This window comes from Hirundo rustica, chromosome 11 (assembly GCF_015227805.2).
Source record: "Hirundo rustica isolate bHirRus1 chromosome 11, bHirRus1.pri.v3, whole genome shotgun sequence".
Lineage (NCBI taxonomy): Eukaryota > Metazoa > Chordata > Aves > Passeriformes > Hirundinidae > Hirundo > Hirundo rustica.
In genome coordinates this window covers 20456160-20479052 of record NC_053460.1, presented here as the reverse complement: position 1 = coordinate 20479052, position 22893 = coordinate 20456160, and the positions used below count along the sequence as shown (strand labels likewise).

The following is a 22893-nucleotide window of genomic DNA, read 5'->3' as shown; positions in this document are numbered from 1 at the left end:
AGCATCCAATGTCCCTGCAAGGGGTGGGTGAGTTGATTCTTTGTCAGTGCTGCAGCCTGTTTCCAGCTGTCTTCAGCTGGCTGCTGAGGCCTCGGGCAGGGGCAGCGGCACAGGCCGGGCAGAGAGGGACAGGCGGGGAAGAGAGGGACAGGCCGGGCAGGGGCAGCGACACAGCCCGGGCAGAGAGGCACGCACCGGGCAGGGCCGCAGGGGCCGGGCAGAGCCCCAGGGGCTGGGCAGGGGCAGCGGCACAGCCCGGGCAGAGAGGCACGCACCGGGCAGGGCCGCAGGGGCCGGGCAGGGGCAGCGGCACAGCCCGGGCAGGGGCAGCGGCACAGCCCGGGCAGAGAGGCACGCACCGGGCAGGGCCGCAGGGGCCGGGCAGGGGCAGCGGCACAGCCCGGGCAGAGAGGCACGCACCGGGCAGGGCCGCAGGGGCCGGGCAGCGCGCAGCCGGGGCTCCTGAGGGCACTGCGGGAGAGCCGGGGCCGTGGGGAGGCAGGCAGGGCTGCGGCTCGGGGTGTTTGCTGCAGGAGTCTCATGGAGAACAGGCAGCTGCAGACCGCGATAACAACAAAAGCACGGAAGTGGAAGGCTGAGATTGCAAAAAGGAAACTGAACCCCAGGTAGGGGAATAGTGCCCGGACAGTAAATCTAGTGAGGGAACAAAGAAAAATACGGGGGAAGCCCAAAGTAGAAGATAACTCCGGCGGTATGAAGACAAAGGGAGAGAAAGCTGTGGCTATTGTATCCTGACTGTGTCCCGCCCAGATGAATCCCGTCCGACCTCCTTTTGTCTCTCTTGTGCGTAGAGAGTGAGACGGCAGCCTCAGCTCCCTGGGCGTGCAGTGCTGAGGGCTCTGCACTGCCAGGCCATTGCCGGACAATGCCCCCAGGGCTGGAGGATGGTATCTGCTAACTGCCAGTTACGTTTCTGAAAACATTTTGGAGTCTTTTGGACTGAAATGTGCGACACTGTATAATTCTCTGCTAAAAGGACATACCCGAGAGGGAGTCAATAACACAGCCCCAACACAATTGCCTCTTGCGTGGGAGGCTCTTGGATCCTTCAGAGTGTTTATAAAGCGGGTGTTAAGTAATTGTGCATTCATTACTATTAATGACACAAACATATGAAAAACTTTAAAATAAATACCTGAAAGAGTAATAAGCCTACTACCAGAATGAAGTCTAAGGGTTCTCAGCAGCATAATGCAGTAGAAAATTGTGGCTGAAAGGAGCAGGTGTTTAAAATCAATGCTTTCAGTGTGCTGAACTAAAATATAATTTAAACACATACAGATGACATATAGACTGGCTTTCAGCAACACAACCCCCTGAAACACCTATACAAGTAACCTTGCTTTGGATCAGCAAGGCTTATTCTAGTTATTAAATCAGAAAGCGTAAAGCCTATAGATGATTTCAGTTATCAACCTTTTCCAAATGAATATCCCAAGCATTTCTAATCACAACCAACTGATTTCCATTATTTTGACCTCTTTCTTCTCTGACTGGATCAATAATGTCTGATGTAATAATTTATCAAATTATACTGGGAAAATTATTGATTCTTCTTGTACACATTAGGTGGGAGAAAAATATGTCAGGCTCTCACTTTAGTCTAAATGGCTTCAGAGATTTAAATTAAACTGCATTTGGTATTTGTATGAAGAATATTAGCACTGTATGTAAAACAAATCACTGAAGCTGAAATGGATGTTTTACTTGCCCCAGTTCCCCTGACGCTTTTATGGCACCCATCACCGCAGAGTGTTTTTCATACCCTAATTGCTTTGTGAGATCTCTCTCCCTGCCTCTGCCTCCCACCCCGTGCACTGGCGCAGCATTCAGCAATGCCGTCTGACACTCCTCCTCCTGCCTCTTGGGGAGGCTCAACTCGAGGCCAACTGGAGATTTTATTTAGTTGAGAGATGTACTATAGAAATAGAAATCTTTCATGTAAATCCTGGGTGTTCACGAAAGGATCAAAAGCTTATGTGCATACGATGGTGTATGGGGCAGGATTAGTGTTTAGCCATGTCAGGTTTTGAGGTGTGGGGTTTATTAGTGAAAGTAGTATTTGAAAAAGGCAGTGAAGAAAACTGTATGTTACAATATGCTGTATTTTTTAACAGTACTGTGCCCGTGAACTATCAATTGCAATTCATTTACAACGATCAAACTTGTGTAAATCTAGCCAATTTTATTTCTTAATAGCTCTGTACTGATACATTTTGGGAGGGAGGGATGTGAAGATGAAAATACTAAAACAATGTGCTGACTCATTAAGTAGAAAGAACCATCCCTTCCCCCTGCAGCTGTAATCTGTCACCATATCACTTACCTATTGCATGTGTTGTAATAGCCAACCATAGTTTCTTTTTCACCTTTTGTTTCAGATGAAGAGACTTAAAAATTGCAAATGTTTCTCCCCTTAGATGCAAGAGCATAAATCACAAGTAATACTGAGCTCTCTGCCTCATATTGATTCTTTCGTGAACTAAGCCAGATGGGTTCAGATATGAGCATGATCTAATATTCCCCTTAGCTTGATTTATAGATTTCTTTGTGCATTACCTGACCATAAATGAGTCTTGCATTATTTCTTGTGTGCCTGTCAAATTAAAGAAAAATATTCTCATTGACCTTTCAACCTGGGAGAAAAAAATGAGTCAGAGACATTTTACTGCATGTATTACAGGGATCTCGGTGCTTACATGCCAATTAAGAGTGTGTGATTATGAAAGAGGTCTAGCAATTTGTGTTGTGTGTAATGGTTTCATTTTCCTGTAAAGCACGCAGTGGATGTACTGACAGTAGCACAAGCTACATTGCAAATAGCCCTAGAAGAGAGAAGAAGAGGAGAACAATTTGGCACAATTCATTCCTTAATTTACAGAAACAAGCACTGATTGCAAGAACTGAAATGTTTTTCTGGAAGAAAATAATATTCTTTAAAATGTGGGCCCAGCAAGCAAAATTGCCGAGACGCCGCAACAGGCGTGTTAATGCCATTTAAGAAACGGGAATCAGGGGTGTCTGCTGACCCCAGAGACCTCTTCTAGGAATAAAATTAGTTTAATATGGATGGAAAATAATGAGCAATGTATCACGAGCTTATCATTAGGACACAACCTTGGGCTCTGCACTTGCAACCAGCTTGAATGGGAGACACTGACTTTGTCTGAGCAGAGCTCCTGCTTAACCTGCAGGGACTGACCTCGATGACCCCTCACCTCCTCCCACAGTTTTCAAGTGTGTTTCTAAAGCCTAATAAGCCTGTTATCTCCTCTGTATTTATTTGCAAATAATATTCAAATCTAGCAAGTCTAGGCATTAAAAAAGGAAAATATTTCCATCTTTGCCATTCTACATTTTTTTTGACCAGATGAAGTATGGTAAACATGCTCTGAAACTGCTCAGCAGACCAAATCCCTGTCATGTTTCTATTCAGGTTGTATCTCTATTCTGTATCAGGAGGTGACATTTTCAGTAAGAACAAAATTTTAGCTCCTGCCTTCTAAGAAAGAACTTTTAAAATAAGTCTTTCTGTGCTATTTAAGTATGCCACAACACCTGGCTGGTAGCCCTGGCTCTGGAAACAGGCAGACCTGTTTGTGTTCTCAGCTCTCTTTTCCAGGTATCCCACCCCCATGTGTCTGTGTCACCAGAAAAACCATTTTTTTCCCCCCAGTTTTTCTCCAGCTCAGATATGTTTAGACTAGCCAACCTGCTCCAACAAATGAAAATAGACGTTCAGGAATAGCAATGTTCCTTTCCAAATCCTTGTTAAGGTCATTGAAATATTGACTACCCCATTTCCTAGACTACAGTCTTTATTTCATTCTTACACGGCTCTACTGTGGCAAGAAAGCTTTTCTTAACACATCCAATTGGCCAAACAACAAAATGTTTTACATCTGCCCAGGGATACAACTAAGCAGTGTATCTGTTTTGAGGGCCAGTATATTCATGAGAGAAGGTCATAAGTATAGATTTTCTTTGGTTTGGATGCTTTATTTTAATTCCCGTGGCTGATCACATTTGTTTATTTTTATTACACGAAGCTTCCAGTCCCTGAGAATGGGATCTGTGGTGCTGAAGACACTTCTATTATATGAGGCTTCAAGTGATAGTCTTTGCCCTGAGGAGCTCACAATCAAAATAAGCAGGCAGATAGAGAGATAAAAGACATGATTCAGCATCAGATATAATTTGCTGTATGAAGCTGATCCAATTGTATTGGAAGGATTTATTTCACAGATGAAGAAACTTAGGCACAATGAAATTACATGACTTGCAGAAAACAGCACGGAAGTCCATGGCAAAGTAAGAAGTAAACTCTGATTGCCCCATAGCTCCCTGGACAGCTCTTCTCTGCGAGGCAGAGGGAACTGTTTAAGTATTACATGTACACAACTACACATGCTGTAAATCCCAGTTTGTAGAAATTTTTGGTTTTTTAATCCCTCTGCTGTGCATAAGACTGGCACCATCTCCTCTTTGTAAGTAGTTCTTATTCAGAGATACTCTTGACGTCTAGCACAAATGGTGCTTCGAAGAGATGTTTACTGCATAAGACACAAAAAATACACCTAAATTTCCTATTCTGTCAGTATATTTATATGAAAAGTATTGTGGTGATAGGTCAAAATGCAGTGATTGTTATTCCCCTTCACATGGTGATTTATAATTGTGGATTTACATCTGACTAAAAGAGTGTTCAGACTGTCTGGCTTGCATGGTAATAACAACAGGCTCTCCTCAATATCCTTTCAGTATGGCAAAGCCCGTTCACTTTAAATAATTCCATGAACCCACAAAATCAAAGTTAAAAACCTCTTGCAAAATATAAAAAATATTAAAGCACAATTAGTGAAATCCTAAATCATAATGACAACTTTATCCAGCGTCAGCTACAGACACTCACTGGCTACAGTGTTTTAAGAGAAGCATTTCTATATCTGGTAAGTAAAACACACAACAAGCAAACCACAAACAACAAACAAACAAAAAAGAAAAAGGGAAAAGAGGCAGGGAAAGAATATTCAAGAATTTCTTAATAGAATTGAAGGGCTAACAGCAGAAGAAAACCATTGACCCTGTGATACTATGGAGTTTTATTTCACAGAAAAAATTAGGATGTTGTAGGCTCAAAACATCCTGTTCCCTTGAAAAACATTCTCAGTCTGGGAAGTATAAACATCCACGAGTCCCCTTCATGTCTATATACTATAAACAATTATCTCTGGTTCCCTTTGTTGAACCCACTAAAGGGTTTTTTTCTTCAGTTGTCTGGAAAAACAAATGTTCAAGGCTGAGGGCTGGTACCTCGCTGTTGTTATGAGCTGGACTATGGCATTCTCATTTAAAAAGTAAAACAACAGACTGACCTGTGAGACCTTTACGGTATAATGAATAGGATCTTAAAAGCAGACTGCTTCATGGAGGATTCTTCTGCTGACATTAGGACTGCAAATTTCTTCCTGCCCTGAGGTTGGTAATGGACAGGCTGTGAATGTGGTTCAGGCTTCTCGGGAAGGGAAAAGCTGTAATCCATGCATTTCCCTAGAACTCTTCTCTCTACTCCAGTATTCCTAGCGCTTTCTTAGAACACAAGTCCTAAAAATTCGTCCTACGGTGAAATACATCTCAGAAAGCCTGAAAACAAAGAAAGCCAAAATTTGCCTCAAGTTCTTGCTGATATTCATGACCTGAGCCATCCACACCAAGAATCCTTGCCATCTGTGCCACCCTTCAGGGGGAATATGCTGTGCTCTCCAGGTTATCTCTGCACAGCAGGGAAATACCCTTTTTTTGCTGGACACATGTTGCCCTTAGGAGGCAGTGAGGAGATAACCTGAGTTGAGCTTTTTTGGAAGTATCCATCGCTACAATCCAAGCAATAAATCCTTCTCCTCATCCAGGAGTTTATTCCATAGTAGAAACATAGATTGTGACAGAGAAAATCACTTGGATCATCTAGTTTATCCTTTGCTGGATAAAGATGGTTTCTTGCATTCATTGTCTTTGCAGACAATACCTCACCCAAAATTATCACCTGACCTAAAGTCTGACAGAGAAATGGAATATTACTAAGACAATCCCTGCTCGGGTGCCTGGTTTATTGTTTGTGTAGCAGCAGAGAATGAGTGCAGCTTACAAGATGAGAAAGGCCAAAGAACTGTAAACCTTTGTCCTTCCCAAGGATACCAGTTCAGGGGAGATGCTGAGGGAAGGAGAAAATGGCATTATGTGTCTGTGAGCAGAACTGTCCTGAGGGGGTACTAATCTGTGAGAATTGCTGGAAATCACTAAAAGGGAGTAAGTGTAGTAGTGGTATCTAGGAGGGTCCTAAAGGACTCCCCTTTCCCTAATCCAGGTGATTCTCTGAGAAAGGACAGGGAGGACTTCCCCATCTCTTCCCCCATAGCACTCCCTATAACGGGAAGAAGTCACAACACTGTTGATGTCTTTTCTTTTTAAAATTATAAAGAGGATGATGCCTCTCAAGGCTCTGTACAACAGCTAGAAGCCACAGTTGCTCCTTAGGACCAGACCCACTAAAACATGATTTTGTAATGTCTGTGGTTTTTTAGGGTTTCATGTGTGCTTTTATACCACAAGTTACAATTTCGTTTCCAGAAGGTGTTTGCTTTCATAACATTCAAGGTGACTCTAGGACAAGACCTAGAGCAGTGAGAGGGAAAAGCAAGGCTTTTGTCATACTTTGACTGATTCAAGGTCCAGCCTGTGGGAGACTCATCCTGTTTCTGCCACCAGGAACTGCTGTGAACTGCTGTAAACACCTCCTTGGTGTCCTTGAAAGGACACTTTAACAGCCAGGCAGCCTTCTGTTCTCCATGAATCCCTTGGGACATGGATGCAGCTTCCCTTTCAGCTTGTCTGGCTTCTCACTCTTATATCTGTGTCTCAGCTCTAGGTTTCGAATTTACACCTGCCCCTTGCACCCTTTTACCCATTTGCCTCCTGTCTGTTGCCTCACCAGGGCCCCTGGACAGCCCAGATTCCTCTTTTCTTGCCTTAAGCAGGTGCACGGGCTGCTGTCCTTGCCTGGTTTTATTTAGTGTATTTGGCAGTCAGTGCGGGGCTGGAGAGGGATATGCTGGGAGCAATGTCAGAGAAGGGAGGCCAGGAGAGGCAAAACCAGTTAATGGACTGGTGTCTCACCATGGACTACGTGCTCCTTGGCCTCTCCCTTCCCTCTTTCACCCTGCTTTGCTCTCCTGCTCCTTCAGCAAAGAGCGCAGCCTGTTCCTGGGTTTTGGACCAGGGCTCGTGCTGAGGGCCCAGACAGGCTAAGCCACCCCTGTCATCTGCTGAAGGATGGCAAAAACCTTTGTGATCTTATTGCATGAACAGCTGCGTTGGGATGGTCAACCTTTTAAACAATCAGCTAAGAAAAAGGTGATATTTGGGCCCAAACAAGGTGGAGATGGAGATGAGAGGCTCTTGTTCTTGGGGACAGACAGGAAATACCGCTTTTCTAAATCAGTTTTTATTGCTTATGACTCATCACAGGATTTTACCTTACCTTTCAGAATGTTGTCAGCATACATGAACAAAAGACACGGTATTTTGATATATTGTGGTATTTAGAGCAGCCACAAAGTATTAGAATCCCAATCATATCTAATGATCACGTGATTATATGGTGAACTTGCATACAAGGAGATCATCTGTGCCATGCTCAGCCCTTGACAGAGCTTTCACAAGCAATGTGAGTGATGAGCTCCTATTTAGGAACTGACAATTTCACGTGGATCAATGATTATTAAAAAGAAAATGTCATTAAAGAGAACAGTTCGGTGCAGTATCATCCAGGAGCTGTCAATGTCTCTGGTGGGAAAATTAAAATAAAGTCATCTTACAACACATATTTCAAACATTTTGAATTTAATAATTAACTAAAAGACAGATGCAACAGCCCATTTCCAAAGTGCATTCCAGTGTACATTAAAAACACTGATTGTCTAAAAGGCAATCGCTTCATTGTAATTCTTGCTGCGGCTTGCTGGGATCTTTCATTTATTGTTTTGTGAACTATTTATTGCTTCTTGATTTTTTTTTAAATGAGGGTAGCAACTAATTAAACATGACAAACATTCTGAACTTTAAAAAGTCCAAATGTTTTGTTTTGACACTTACAAGTAAAAAAAGTCATTTTTGTACTGGAAATTAGTTTTCATTTTGAAGATTTCTGTGTCAGTGATAAAAACTAAACACTCGAGTTGTCTTTTGGACAACTGAAGCAATTCTTCCCCCTACTGATTCAACGACTGGAAAAAAAAAGAAATATTCAGAGGCCAATTCTTCTGGCAGGAATGGGCTCTGCAGATGTTACTTGTTCACTTGGTATTGTCCTATGAATCTGTCATGGCTCTGCTGACGCGGAGTGAGGTGAAGTGCCAGTGAAATCAGCAGTATTACTACAAATGAATATTGATACAGTACAAAGGAGATATTTTAGAAAGTTTGTCCTGTGCTTTACACCAGCAGTCCTCATGTGCATTGCTATTAATAGTTATTGGAGGGGATTTTTTTCAATAAGTCAATGTAGTTCTGAGAATTAGTTATTTAAAAACTGTATTATTACAGGTATTCTTTCTCTCATGAATTTTCAGAACTGAGAACCTAATTGCAACCCCACTACAAGCCCAGGACAAAACGATCCAGTGGTTTCACAGAATAAAGGAGAAAGAGCAAGGGACTGGTGCTGAGTGCTGGGGGTGTACAAGGAGGAAGCTGGAAGAGCAGTGCTCGCTTGATGGATTCTTGTGTTTTATGAGGGACACCATTAGTGCCAGGCTGTACACAGGGAATGGCACAGGGGCAGAAATCTAGTCCTGAGCATGTCCACAGAGCCCAACGCGCCACAGTGCAGAAGGTTGTTTCCATCACTCAGATCTTTGACATCGTTAGAATCTTAATATGGCCTCATTTTACAAAGTTAGGTTCAAATTGCTCCCTTCTCCTCAACCTCCCTGTTGCTCCGGGGAACTGCAATTCTCTCACCATACGAAGATCTCACTCCCAGGCATGGTCTCCTTTTCCATGATGGGATCCTACCTTTTCCTGAGGCTTTCTGCATTTCACATTTGTCAGGTGCAGATTTGTTATCTAGGGAAAGCAGCAAGGTCAGAGAGGCAGCGCTGTGTGGTGGAGGCTGGTGCTGGCTGAGCCCTGGGATCTCTGCTAGGGAGAGCTCAGGGCAGGGCTGGGACTGAGACAGGGGGAGATTCATCAGTACAGCCAAATCACAGGAACCAGGCTGAATCAAAATCATCTAGATGGAGTCATTCTGCTTTCACCAAACTGAACTTCCTTCCCCCGAATTTTATATTTCATGACAAGTTTTTAAACTGAGATTTTTTTTTAATCTTTAAAAACCCCCAAACTTAGAACTTCCCATAGGACAGAAATTCATGTTTTGGTGATAATTCAGATATGTTACTGGAGAAACTGATTGTCTGTGGACAGAGAGCTGATAGTACTTTCCAAAATGGCAGAGGTCCTTACACATGGCACAGGGAGAATCCTGAGGACACTCCAGCCTCCCTGTTACATGTGCAGAAGCTGCACCGAACTCATACAAAGTTTTTGCAGCAAACAAAAATTGAACTTACTTAGGAGGCTTTATAACCAGTTGCCTTCTTTTTAGTCTTACTGCTTCCTGTTGATACCTTGGCAGCAAAATGGAGAGTTATTTCTATTTGCAAAATTAAATTTGGAGAGGAGAGAGCTAATTTCATAAAGTAAACCAATATAAACAAAAATAGCCCTTCTGGGTAAGAAAATACAGCTAACTGTGGGAAGCGCATGTAAGTCAATACAAACAACAGCCATCTAAAACCATGATGTGAAACTTCAAAAGAATCTAAAACCAAAGGAGGACAACGACAAATAGATTAGAGAACATAACACGTGGAGAGGCTGAGAAAGCCAAATTCATAGAGTCCAGGGAAAGAGATGGCTTAAGGTGAACATGACCACAGTCTAATATCTAAGGAACAACAGAAATGAAGGAAGTTATTCACAGTCTCAGAAAATTGTAGACCAGGGAGCAATGGCCTGAAGCTAAGAAAGAAAAAGTTTAGGTGAGATATTAGAGGGGAAAAGAAGCCCTGAGAAAAGAAAGTAACAGCAGTTGAATAGCCAAACAGGGAAAGTGCCCAGTGTGGCATAGCTGCCAGGCTTGTGCAGCCAGTGAGATGGTTTATGGCTGGAAAAAGCAGAGAGGCTTTCTGCAGACACACAAGAGCCAGCTCAGATGGAACGAGTGATCCTTGGTCTCATAGGCTCTGCTCCAGGTAATGGCACACAATGATACGTGGAATTGCAAGGCAGAGCTTCTTTGAATTAGCCCAGCTGCTTCCTCTGATGCTCTCTTACGTATCTCCTTTATCCATCACACACCCTCCCTTCCCATCCAAATGTGGATGAATTCCATGTAGCTCTTACTGAGCTCAGCTTTCTGATAAGAGGTGTCAGGAGAACTGCTGGAAGAAGAAGCAGTTGTTACTAAGGCAAGGCCAGCCGAGAGGGCTGCTGACATGATGGATTATAGAAGGAAGTCTCAAAGTCACTTAAGGATGAGGAGCTGGAGGTGTGCATGAATAATGCCAATGATCATACAAAAAACTTTGCAACACTGAAAAATTGGAAGAAACCATTGCCTCTGCTCAGAGCACTGCAAAAACCAACACTGAGTGGTCTCCGCTGAAAGAGTGAGGAGATCCCCATGGCTGAGCAGGACTTTGCAAAGGGAGGACTTTTCCTGGAGGAAACGATGAGCTCTGCTGGTGGGTCCCCTGTGCACAAGTTCTCCCCGCTATGTCCTTGCCCTAGAAATGCATGGGAATGGGGTCAGCTGGGTTGGAGACAGGCTGATACTAATTCTCTAACATGTGAGAGAAAGGTATCTAATACACACCTCACACTTCATAAGGTGTGCTAATAACAAACAACAGCAAGTTCATAGTCCAGAAGACACCCTGGAGAGGGGATTCGGTTGCTCAGAGGAGCGTGGGAGGAAGCACAAGGCTGTTGCTACCCACGAGCATGAGGCTCCTGCGGTGAAATGATGCACCATTATCACAGAGCTCACTCTTGGCTGGCTTCTAGTCAAACTCCTGGGCACACAGCAACCAGCACCCAGGGTGGTTTACAGCACAATTAGAGCTACTGCCAGAATAAATACTCAGTGTAGAGCACAGAAACCTCTTGCACAGAAACCTGCCATAAATCCTGCCAGTTGTCCTTTCCTTTTGGGAAAGGTCTCTGCACAAAAAGCACCACTGCCCTGGGGCCTTTCCACACACCTCACCTCTGGGCACTGCCCACAGGTGTAATCATTTCACTGTAGTGGTGTCACAAGTGAAGCAAACCAGCCAAACATATTTCTGCTGAAGTTCTGCAGTGGAGGGACAGTGGTTTTAGACCGGTCAGGGAGCTGAGGGACATTTTGCCAGCGCTATCTTGGTGATGAGCACCTAGTAAAGGGAGTTTCTTGGGTTTGCTGGCTTATTGTTTACCAAGAACTACTTAACATAATGACTCTCTGCTGTCTTCACAACAGGTAATAGAAGAAAGAGATACAGCTGGGGTACAACTGGGTTACAGGCAAGGTTCATTTATGGTAAATGCCAATTGCTAAAAGTGTCAGATGCAATACTTAGAAAACCAAATGAAAAAATGACGAGTTGTTTTTCCTTCGTTTCAAAGCTAAATCCATATCACTGGTTTTGCAGAAAATCCATGGCAATTACTGGTGAAATAAGAAGTCTAAGAGACTTCTAAAATCATGATTTAAAAATTTTAAAAAATAATTTTTAAAATAATTATTTTAAAAGTCATCCTTTTTTATTTTAAAATTATTCCCCATCCTAAGGAATCCAAATAGGTAAGTACAAACAAGTACTTTCAGCAGATATGTCCTTGAAAAATCTGGAAAGAATAAAAAACCAAAAGAGCTGCATGGCTTTGCTGTGCTTTCCTCTAAATTGCTTTTCCTCACTAACTCTGCTAAAACAATTGCAGCTATGTCCATGAGCTCAAACACTGGTATTTCTGAATAGCTCTTTAACCAAAGGGAACTGCAGTCATTCTGAAGACATATCTCTGTTACAATCCATAATGAATGTAATCTTCAAGGGGCAATAATTTCTCTCAATTACACAATTTTTCTGATAAAAGTGGCACGTGTTACAATCTGGGTTGTCAGCTCCTCTGGCCATGGACACACACATTTCTCAGTAAAGCATCTTAGGCACCCCCTGTGTGCTATCAATAAGATCAGTATTAATGTTAAAACTTTTTTTTTTTTTTAATTTAATTGCATGTAACATAATCTTCCAAGTTATTTTTTCAATATAAATACATAAGGCACAACAGCTGTTTGGAGATCTCAAATTAGGGTTGTTTTGTGTCTGTCTCTGCAGCTAACGCCTTTGGCTAATATAATTTAAACTTCTTCTGTGAATGAATTTCATGCTTTGAAGCTAGCTAATAATTTCTGTCATTTAAGAACAACGTTCCATGATTTGCTCCTAATAGTAAAGAAGACAAAAGGAGCAGTCCCCTGTGCTGCTGCTCCCTCCTGCCCACGTGCCAGAGCAGTGCCCTGGATCCCCCAGGAGCTGCCCTGCTGCTGCCCTGTGCTTCCTGGGAGGGGGCACAGACACCGGGACGGTGCTTTAGCAAAAAGTGCCGGAGCTGGGAGAACCTCACTGTGCAGTCCCAAGGTCACTGCCAGAACTCGGAAGGAGAACTATAAATTACAAAGTGCTGGACTGCAGCCAAGACCATGGGAAGCTGCATTTAGCATATCATTCTCTAAGCAGCAGGATGAAACCTTAACTCCCTTTCAGACAGAATTTGAATGGAATCTGTTATAAGAACACTCTGATTGAAATATCACCGTGACTTTCGTGACAACTCGGAAATGGGTTGCAATCGCAGGGGGGTTCCTCTTCCAACCAGCCCAAAATGATGATGAGGATGATAGAGCCCTATCAAATATTTATGAAAACCAGATGAATTTCTGTGGTAGCAACACATGCTGCTACCATAACAGAGACCTCAGTTAATCTCCTGACATTACCCTGAGCTGAGGTTTCTCCCAGTGTAAACTAAAAGTAGAATAACAAGCTGATTCTAGTATTTTGAAGTAAAAGTGCTGCAACTGAGGTTAATGAAAATGTATCAGAAGAACACAGTGCAGGTGTGATGATTTGTTTTTTACAGATACTATGTACTGACTGCCATCAGTGCTGTAGCCCTCCTGTGTGAGGTACAGAATAGAAGAGCTTTATGTGAACTATAGACTCGCATGTGTTGCGTGCACGTACAACATCTAATGCTGTGGGAGACACCGAGACCTGCAGGAGGGCCAGCATACACAGAACAATATGGGCAGTGCTATCCCAAAGCATTACACAATTACAGTGTTTACGAGAAAAGGAATAATTAATTAATTCAGGGTTTCAAAAGTAACTTAAGATTTTAAACGTTGAAAAAAATAAAGAAAGAAATCGTTCATGCAATTTTTCCCTATCAAGAAATCTCTGCGCCTTGCTGTCACACCGATAACTCCAAGACTGGTATTAAAAGATGTGAGATAATACTGCTGCCAGTCTCAGTGGGAAGAGTGGCATCTCGAAAGGAAATCCCCTCCTCCTAATCTGTAAAACAATACTGGCATTAAGTGCTGAAACAGCTGCCACCCTTTGTCTTGGCCCTAAGTTAGGTGATAGCAAGCACTGAAGAGATGCTGGAGAGTTTGGGGAGCACTGCGTGAAGGCAGACAGCTCAGTAATTTACTGGACAGCAGCTTCCTTGGGTGGATCATACAGCCATAACTAATGGGGAGATGTGAATTATTTTGCTAGTAAGTTGTTAGTGACTCGTTAAAACATTGTCACAGGGCTTTGGTATTATTGGAAGAAACACTAACAATGGGATCTGAATAATGGTTGGTAAGAAAAGCCAGAAAAGTAATAAGTTAGCTTCTCTAGTTGTAGAGGGAGGTTTTTGGATGTGAGTGTGATAAAGTCTGCTTTCAGGGAAAGATGGAAAAAAGCATGTAAGTATTTGAAAAATATCACAGAGATGGCAGGGAAGGAACTTTCCCTAGAACGATGTGGAAATCTGTGTTGGATGGAATAAGTTCTGGACCGGGGTATGGAAGGATGAAATAATAGTTGGTCATGCTCTGCCTTACACCCAGCGCTGTGATAATGAAGAGGTTTCATCACTGCAGATTAGGACGGGATTCTCTCTTCTGTTAGTTGAGAAACCAGGCAAATACATTTCTGCTACAAGAAAGGGGCTGCATTCTGTCCGCTTGCCCTTCTCTGAGCCTTTGGCATCTGCTCAGATGAAGAAAATAACTCCTCTTCTGAACTGCAACACAAAGGGGAGATTCATGGCATCATCCTGTCTATGTGCCTGCAGACTCACATGCTTTACTGACCAGGATGCCACTTGTACAATTTCTTTCTTTATTTCCTAGATCTCTTCACAAATGGATTTTGTGATTCCTGAGAAATGAGAAGTCTAAAGGTTCACAAAAAAACCAATCTCTCGGTTTTTTGCCAATGAAAGAGCAACTTAGCTTTTACCCCTTTTTATGCACTAGTCTAACTTCTGATGCACTCTTTAGATTTCTGAACTTATTTTACTAATTCAGCTCATACTGATTTATATGCTTTATACAGATCAAGCAGCTCATGCAAAAAAAACTGTTAAAGTATATTAAATAATTATTCATGTAACATCTTCCATTAGAGAACTTAAAAGCAACACAAAAATTAATTGATCTTCTTTGAGCTAAGTGGTATCCCCATTTCAGGACACAAAAAATGAAGGCATATTAAATCACATATTCAAACATAGGTGCCTGAAGTCAGTCATCTAAATATACACATCACCAGCTAACTACTGCTGTGATTCTCCCAACTCTGAAGGGGATCTGTATCTGAGGACTACATTGAATAGAAGGAGAAACTAACCTCTCAAAGTGTTTCTGTGCAGGCATTAAAGGAACCCAGATTTAAAGACCAGGATCTCTTGCAGCTTTAGCTAAATTAGCAACTGTTTAAAAATAAAGCAACTTTTATTTAGCTCCTAGCTTTAAGTGGATGTCAGATCACAGGCACTCAGGTTCAAAAAGCGCTCAGAAAGTTTACGCAGCTGATCCGGCCACCTTTCCAAGGCGAGTAATTAGTGCTCTCTCGAGGACTTCCATTTACTTAACATTTCCTGACTCTCTCCAGGTTGGTTGCTGTGTGAATGGTGGTTGGCAGATCAGGCCCCAGCAGATCTTAAGGTGGCTGTGCTTCTCCATGTCAGCACTGCAGGCAGCATCGGTCCCTTCCTGCCTCCTGTCTTCATGCCAAACACATGAAGCCCCCTCGCCCAGGACCTGCACTTTCAAGAGAGGGAGACTTCATTCCGATGAAGACTGACAGACCATGTATTGGTGCTCTGATGCATATTTCAAATTACAGATTTTAAGGGTGATGAAATAATTGCCAGGTTTACATATTTAATGGACCTTGAGCTAGAAGCATTCCCCAAGAATGCCTAGTTAATACGGGTTTGATTGTGAATTGGCACAGTACTGAGCTCCGATGCACCAAATTAGCATTGATTTGCAAAATGTTACCGAAAGATCTCTTAAAGCTTGCCAGGTTCCAAAATCAGTGTAGAAGAGGGTCTCTCACCCTGACTGCCTTCTTAGAAGTCCTTTCTAGTTCTTTACCAGGACTCCAAGGGCATTCCTTTCAAAATGCTTTAGAAATGATAATTCTTTTCAAACTTTGTGTTTGCATCCTTGTTCAAGAGTGATCAATTCCTCTTGGGGTCTTTCTTCACAGTAGAACTGAAAATCCTCTTGTGCTGGGTCGGGAGTGGAGCTGTGGCTGCGCAGTGCCCAGTGCAGCTGGACTCTGCACAGGAGGTGAGTGTTTGATAATCTGGGATAATCAGATGCTCCACCACCCCCCATGGATGGCTAATAAGTTCCAGGTGGGATTTAAAGGAACTGGCACTGCCCCATTAAGTTCCTCTATGGCTTCAGTCCTGGCAACTTCAACAGCTTCCCCTCTCCCTGCACAGTATTAACACAGTTGCGCTCAGTGCTGGAACACCCTCAATAAACAGAGGAAAGCTGCCAGGCTCTGCTCCCTGAAGGGTTCGAGGCTCTGTGGCTCCGCCTGTCAGCTCGGGGTGTGTTAACCCCCTGGCACGGCTCTGCTCAGGGCTGCTGGGGCTGCCCGAGCCTGGCCACAGTCTGCCAGAGGAGGAATCCTCCAGGGCGGCCTTGTCCTGGTAGGTATTAGCTCACTTTGCTTCCATTTTGCTCTGTGGATTTTCAATAGCTCTGATAGAAATGTGCACATTGAAACAAAAGTATTAAGATATAACGGTGACATTTTTCTCCAGAATTTTTATCTTCATCTAAGCAGGGATACAAGTGGTAGGGTAACGTTCCGATATCTGTTAACAGACATTTCCTTGAAAGTGTGCTGTCACAGCTATTAAAATGTTCTACCAGCAGAAGTCATGCAACACCACCTGTGAGAGAGGCTTGTGACACTGGTTTTGATCCCCTGAAAGAACAGAAAATGGGAATAGACTGTTTAATGGTTGTTTTCTATTAGGGATGCATGCTGTGGTGCGGTTACTACGAGGTGGCACGTGCCAGCACCAAGTGGCTCTAAAAATGGCACCTGCCAGACCTGGAAGGTCATCCCCAGCATGGCAGGGAGTGTGCTGCAGCAGTGTCCCCACCTTGTTCCAACCTTTCTCGGCTGTCTTCCCTCTCTGCTCTTCACCAGTGGGGTCATGCTGTGGAGATGAGGTCCTGCCGTCACAGCTCCAAGGTTTCAGTGGTGGCACCAGGAGCGGAGCCTCTGCCCGCAGAACGTCTCCCTACAGAGTGGCTGCTCCAGCTCTATTGGACTGCCATGGTTGTACCTCACAGAAACAGAAAACTCCAGGAAACATCTGTGGGATCTGATTGTCCCCACCAGCTCCCATTCATCATCAAAAACTGGAGGCTGCAGGTCTGCTCCTGTGGCTCAGCTGAAGCCAGAGACAAATGTCAGCTGCTGTGTGATGACTAAGTCTCACATGCTTATTGCTCCTATCACTTAGAACTCTTAATCACTCTGTGCTGTTTCATCCTATAATAAGAATTCACTTCAAGCTGTGAAATTCACCATTTTTGCCATGACTAATTTGTGAAATCTGCCATCTTTCTTTGTGGTTCATGTTGTGCCCTAGTTAGGCATCATCTGTCTGATTAGGGAAGTCTGGGATTTGTTTCTTGCAGTTGAGTCAATACAATTTTATCCCCCTCCTTTCTTCTCTCTGCGCTCAAGTGCAATTTCGCTGTCGCCCGTGCCCTTGGATGCACGGAGGCTGGAGTGGCGTGGAGACCACCTCTGCTGGGGCTCACACACACGAGTCCTGGCTCTCCTTCTCTACAGAACACGTGCCTGGGGCTCAGCCTGGGCCTTTAACCCTGCCTTTGCTTGAAGCTACTAGGTCTGCTATGTTTACCATCTTCCTAGATTTCTCCCAGCCTGGTTGCTGCAATATTTTGGAAATCGTTTCCCACCTGCTTTGCCTGTGCCTTGTTTCACGATACATTCATCTGTTACTCTTTACATTGAATGTTATTGGCATTACTAAATGCTATAAATATACCCAGTATTCCACAAAAACAGACAAGCAGATGACTGGTCTTGCCTACAAGAAATACTATGAATTTTTCATTTTTTTCACATGCTCTGAGCAAAATCCAGAGGGTGTTTGAGGAACATTTCATAACTGAATTGGATCCTAAATTCCTATTTTCTCACTAATTAGTTATTTCCTAAAAATATTTTCCCGCACTCTTAATGTCTTAATTGTTCCTTGAAGATGTTGCCTTTTTCACACCCTCTTATAAACCCAGTGAAACATTATTTTAGTATTTCTGTCGCTGAAATACAGTGATAAATGGTCTTCTTTTAAAATCAGTGGGAACAGAATAATGGATATGCAGGAGAGCTTATTGACTTGCTCTTGCCAAAATGGAGGCCTGCCATGAAGTTCAGAAGGATCACAAGATGCCCTAGATACTCTTCATGCTCCTCTTTTCCTCATGGTAAAGCTGATGGGTTTGGGCTACACGGTTTCAGAAGATACTGATAGAAAAGCAAAAGAAACCTTCCATCCTAGCTCTTATTTTTACAACAACTTTCCTTTCCATCTCTCTTCTTATATCCTTTTTTTTACCAGTTTCACTGAAAGTTAATCACCCTGCCTGAAAAACAGTCATATGAATAAGATCAATAGCATGCTTCCTCTTAACAGATAAATAAATGGATGAATCTCTGAGAATCCCTGGCTGTAATTAACCCTTTATCAAAATCCCAGAAGAGGGGGTTCAGGAACAGCCCAAGCACATGTTCATGACTTTGTCCAGCTATCAGTAAACCGAATGGGCCTGATCCTGCTTCTGCCCACAGAGCTGATAACGTTTCTCTGAATGACCCTGGGAGCAGGACTGTGGCTGGTGCTCAGCATCCCGTGCCCTTCTCTGTGCTTGCTGCATCCAGCACAGCGATCCTGCAGCCCTGCTGGCCTGAGCCACTTACCCCCACTGCAGCCTAATCAGATGGCAATAAAAGCTTTTACTGTGCCATCCTGTTTGTGCTCAGCAGAAACATAAAAAGCATATTAGAAAATTGATTTTTTGGCATTAATTGTGAGCAAAGAACATTATACTGAGTAGAGACAGGGTGGGTTTTTTTTTCAGGCAGAAAAATTCTATTTTAGTCTTTTAAAAGTGGCTGTGGAAGATGCTGAGCTAAGCCCCATGGACACTCTTTTCAAATACCATAAGGCAAAGAGTAGTTACTGAATCTCCTCAGTCTTATTAGCTTACATAAACATAAAAATTTGAATAATGTTTAAAAAGCTAAATCCTCCAGATAATCCATAATCAGTAAATGTTCATTAGTGAGATGTAGCAAATATGCATGAGATTTCCCCGGTGGTATTTCGGTTGCAGGATCTAAAAGGTGTAGAAAAGCCTCCTCCATGGGGGGCTGGGCAAAAATTTCTATAGGCTCCTGGGGCCATTCAGCCACAGTGTGGACCTTCCTGGTCCCTTCAGGAAGGAGCGGGAGGAAATCGGAATTCACTGCCTTGTGTTTCAGCTCTGGTGATTTATAAATAAATCATCCCCACAGGATGATTGATGTCTCCATATAAATAATTAAGTCTTGACCTTATGTTATGACACCTGCTAAATTTTTTGGCACTTGAAACCCGTGCTCGGGAGAGATCCTTGACTCTGGATAAATGAAGGTGGGTCTGGATTCAAGGGGGAGGGGGAGACAGGTTTTTGTTTACCCTCATTTTGTTCTGTTTGATTCCATCAGCTAATTGATGATGATTATTAATCTCTGTTGCCATCTACTCTATAGATTTAATTCCTGCCTGTGATTGCTGTTGGAAAGTTTGCTCCATTAGAAGCAGACTTTGACTGGATTTCCAGTAGCCAGAGTTTCCCAGATGTCCCCCAAATCATTGTGTTACCTAGTCCAGGCACCTCACAATTATTTTTGTTTGCGATTTACTTCGTTGGGTGGCAGAGCTCCAGTAGCCTGGGTGACACTGTCATTATGCTCAACCAGGCTAGGTAGCAGGTGTCAGCAAAAGTTTAATTTGGAAGCTCATGAATTCAAAAGAAGAGCTTAACAGTTATCCCCAACACAGAGAGCTGCTGTGGCCTGAGCTTGGAAAAGAGAAAATCCCAGGGACATGAAAGGAATTGATGAGACAACAGGCATCTGACAAAATGAAATCTTCTTGAGATAAACTGAGGATAGCTTTCTTGTCAAATGGTGAGCATCATTAATAAACAAAACAGATTTAGTGGCAGCATTTCCAGTTTTCATTTCTGAGACCGTTCAGCTTTACTGTTCACCCTCTCTCCCTGGTACTGTAGATACAGCCTATTCTCTTAATAGCTGCAACTTTTTAAGTCTTGCAATAAAATACAAGAATTTTAGGGTAGGTGTCTAACATTAAAAACCGAGCATCTTTGGGTTTTTTTAAACGTTAATCTAAGTGCCACATAAGTCAGCTGCAGACAGAAAGCAATATTATAACACAATTACAATAAGGGGTTTTCCTAACCCCTGAAAAATCTTTAAAAACTAATGTCACAGCTACAACCCAGTTTCACATCATTCCTGGCTACTTCTACAGCCAGCACCCGGGAATCCCAGCCATCAGCAGGGCGCTGTCCAATCGCCCATCACCACTACACTGGGGCTAACAAGTACAAACCGTTCTTTGCTGTATATTTGCCGGGGTTTGGACATACCCGTTCCTGGAGGGTTGGGTGAGGTGTAAAGGGGCACTGCAAGGTCCGAGGTGCCAAGTGCGGCCGAGCAGGGGCAGGGGAATCGGGACGTGCTGAAAAGCACTCCTGCGGGAGAGCAGCGCTCAAAGACACCCCCTGTTCTCTAAAGATAACTCCAGAAATTAAAAAGTGCCTCCGTGTCCCCTCATACCGCTCCCCTTCGCATACACTGAACTCCGGGTGAACTGGGTTTCCAGTCTAGGGAGATGCCTTCATTTATCAACTACTTTGCTTGGGATCCAGTTATTTTCATTACAGAAACCCACGCCGGACCCGCAGCCGCGAGCGTTCAGCCCGTCGGAGCCGCCGGCTCCATCCTCCCCTTGGTGCCGGTGCCCCCGTGCCCGAGCGGGGTTGGGCCGGCTCCGCCCGGCTACGAAGGGAGCGGGGTGGGGAGGAGGGGACGCGCCGCAGCCCCGGGGCGACCCGCACCGCGCCCGGCCCCGAGAGCGGCCGCTGCCCCTCCACCCCAATTACCGGCACCGCTAATTACGGCCGCGAGCCGGGAGAGCAGCCCTGAGGTCGGGGGTCGCGCCGCCGGGGATGAGGAGGGGACACGGGACGAGGGGCCCCGGCCCGCAAGTTTGGTCACTTTCCCGAAGTGGCGCGGGGAAAAGTTGGGGAGCGGCCAGCGGACGCGGGGATCCGGGCGGCGAAGCGCGTCCCGGGCCCGGGGACGGGGTGGGGGGGTCTCGCCACTGACCTGCGCCGCGGCCGCGCATCCTCCCGCGCTCGCTCAGCGCATCCTCCGCGCCGCTCCCGCCGCCGCCCTGCGCGCCGCAGCCGCGGCTCCGCGCCCGCGACGCTCGGCGGGGAGGAGAGAGTAAAGCGGGACGGCCCGCCCGGAGACCGGAGGCCGCCGCCCCGTCCCCGCCTCCCTCCTCCCGCCCCGCCGGCCCCGGCCCCGCCGGCGGCCGCCGCCCCGCGCCCAGCGCGCACCTCCGGGAGCAGGTGCGGCGGCCGCCGGCGGGGAGCGCTCCCGGTCCTGCCGCGCCCCCGGCGCATCTTCCCTCGCCGCGGCGCGGGCGGGGCCGGCCGGGGCCGCCGCCTTTCCAGGGGTGCTCTCGCCTCTCAAGTTCGACACGTTCCGGCGGCGCCGGCCGGTCTCCGCCGCGGCCGCCGCATCGTGCGCCGTCCGCAGGGCACTTGGGCGCGGAGCGGGGCGCCGCGGGCCGAGCCCCGCGCGCTCCCGGCTCCCGCAGCCCCAGCCTCGGCCCGCGCGGCTCCCGGAGGAATATCGCACCCGAGGGGCGCGTTGCGGGGAGGGAGGAAAGGTCCCGGGCGCGGGGCGGGGGAAACCTCTGCGCCGCTGCTGCCGGGTGTCGTCTGGGAGGAACGGAGAAGGGAGGCTCCTCCGTATCCTCCGCGTGGATACGAGCATCCTGCCGGGCGTCTCCTCCGGCCTGCAATTTGTAGAATATATATATGTATTTTGAGAATGGTCGGGAAGATCGGGGGCCCGTACTTGCTCCCAAAAGAAGGTTGTGAACACACCCCTCGAGGGCAGACGCAGAAATAATTGGAAGAGAATAGAAGCGATGGTGTCCTCGAACAACAAACTGGAGCGGACACGCTGCAGCCAGAGCACGGTGTGCACCAAGGTTGCTTATTTTGAGCCTGGATATGGACTGTGGAGTAACAGCACAGAAGGGGCCTCTTGCACTCTCTGCTGGCTATATCCCACCCTAAAATACAGGAGAGGCTTTCCCCTCGTAACTGCGCAGCAGAATAAAGAGTCTCGTGAGAGCAAACCCGGGGTATGGCTGTAGTCTCCGAGAATGGCCTCGGTGGCATGCCTGGCTATTGCTAGTGTTATGAAGTGGCCATTTAATGAGATGGAATGGTGCCCCCAGAGCCTGGCATCAAGGGATACGCTGTGCTCTGCACCCACTCCTCAGTTCGGAGCGTGGGTCCCAGGAGCTGCCCTCGCCCCCTGGGAGCCACGGAGCTGAGCTTTGGCAGCCCGGGGGCAGCAGGATTTGCCTAAGGCAGTGCCAGGCGTGCTGCCTCGAGTGCCCGCCACCCACCTTCACCTGACATTGTGTGTGTATAGTGGGAAATGTGTGTCAGCACGGACCCCATTTGTAGCCCTCAGAATAATGTGTGTCTTATAAATAAATAAATAAAATTATAAAACCAAATAAAACTATAAAAATAAATAAACTATGACATTTATCCTGTGACTAGATTAGCATAAATGCATTATACTTACTCTGCTCCCAAGCAATCAATTTTTCTAAATAGGTGTTATTTATTAAAATATTGATTAGGGACCCAAGTCCGTAATTCTTAAGTAAGACAGCTCATTGCTGCTGATAGGATGGAATATTTAAATGAGAGTTTTGAGCTCAGACTTGATGTAATTCCATTGTCATAGGAAAAGAAGGTGCGTGCGACAGCTTTCCAGGGGAAGATGCATTCATGCCACTTGGAGTTCAAAG

At 45.2% G+C, this 22893-nt stretch overlaps 1 protein-coding gene and 1 long non-coding RNA gene across 4 annotated transcripts in view; one reads left to right on the top strand and one right to left on the bottom strand.

The window, feature by feature from the left end:
- Positions 1–21216, bottom strand: part of CHST8 (carbohydrate sulfotransferase 8) — a 202839-nt gene extending 181623 nt beyond the window's left edge. For 2 of the 3 annotated variants that reach the window (XM_040075578.2, XM_040075581.2), the window contains exon 1: positions 21156–21216. The gene's annotated coding sequence lies outside the window, so the exon portion shown is untranslated. Of the gene's footprint in view, positions 1–16818; positions 16873–21155 lie in introns of those variants that run through there. The other variant, XM_040075579.2, reaches the window with a different exon arrangement.
- On the top strand, positions 16095–17756 carry LOC120757887 (uncharacterized). Its single transcript, XR_005702700.1, has 2 exons — positions 16095–16356; positions 16866–17756. It is a non-coding gene; the product is annotated as an uncharacterized LOC120757887 (long non-coding RNA).
- Positions 21217–22893: the final 1677 nt, after the last annotated feature.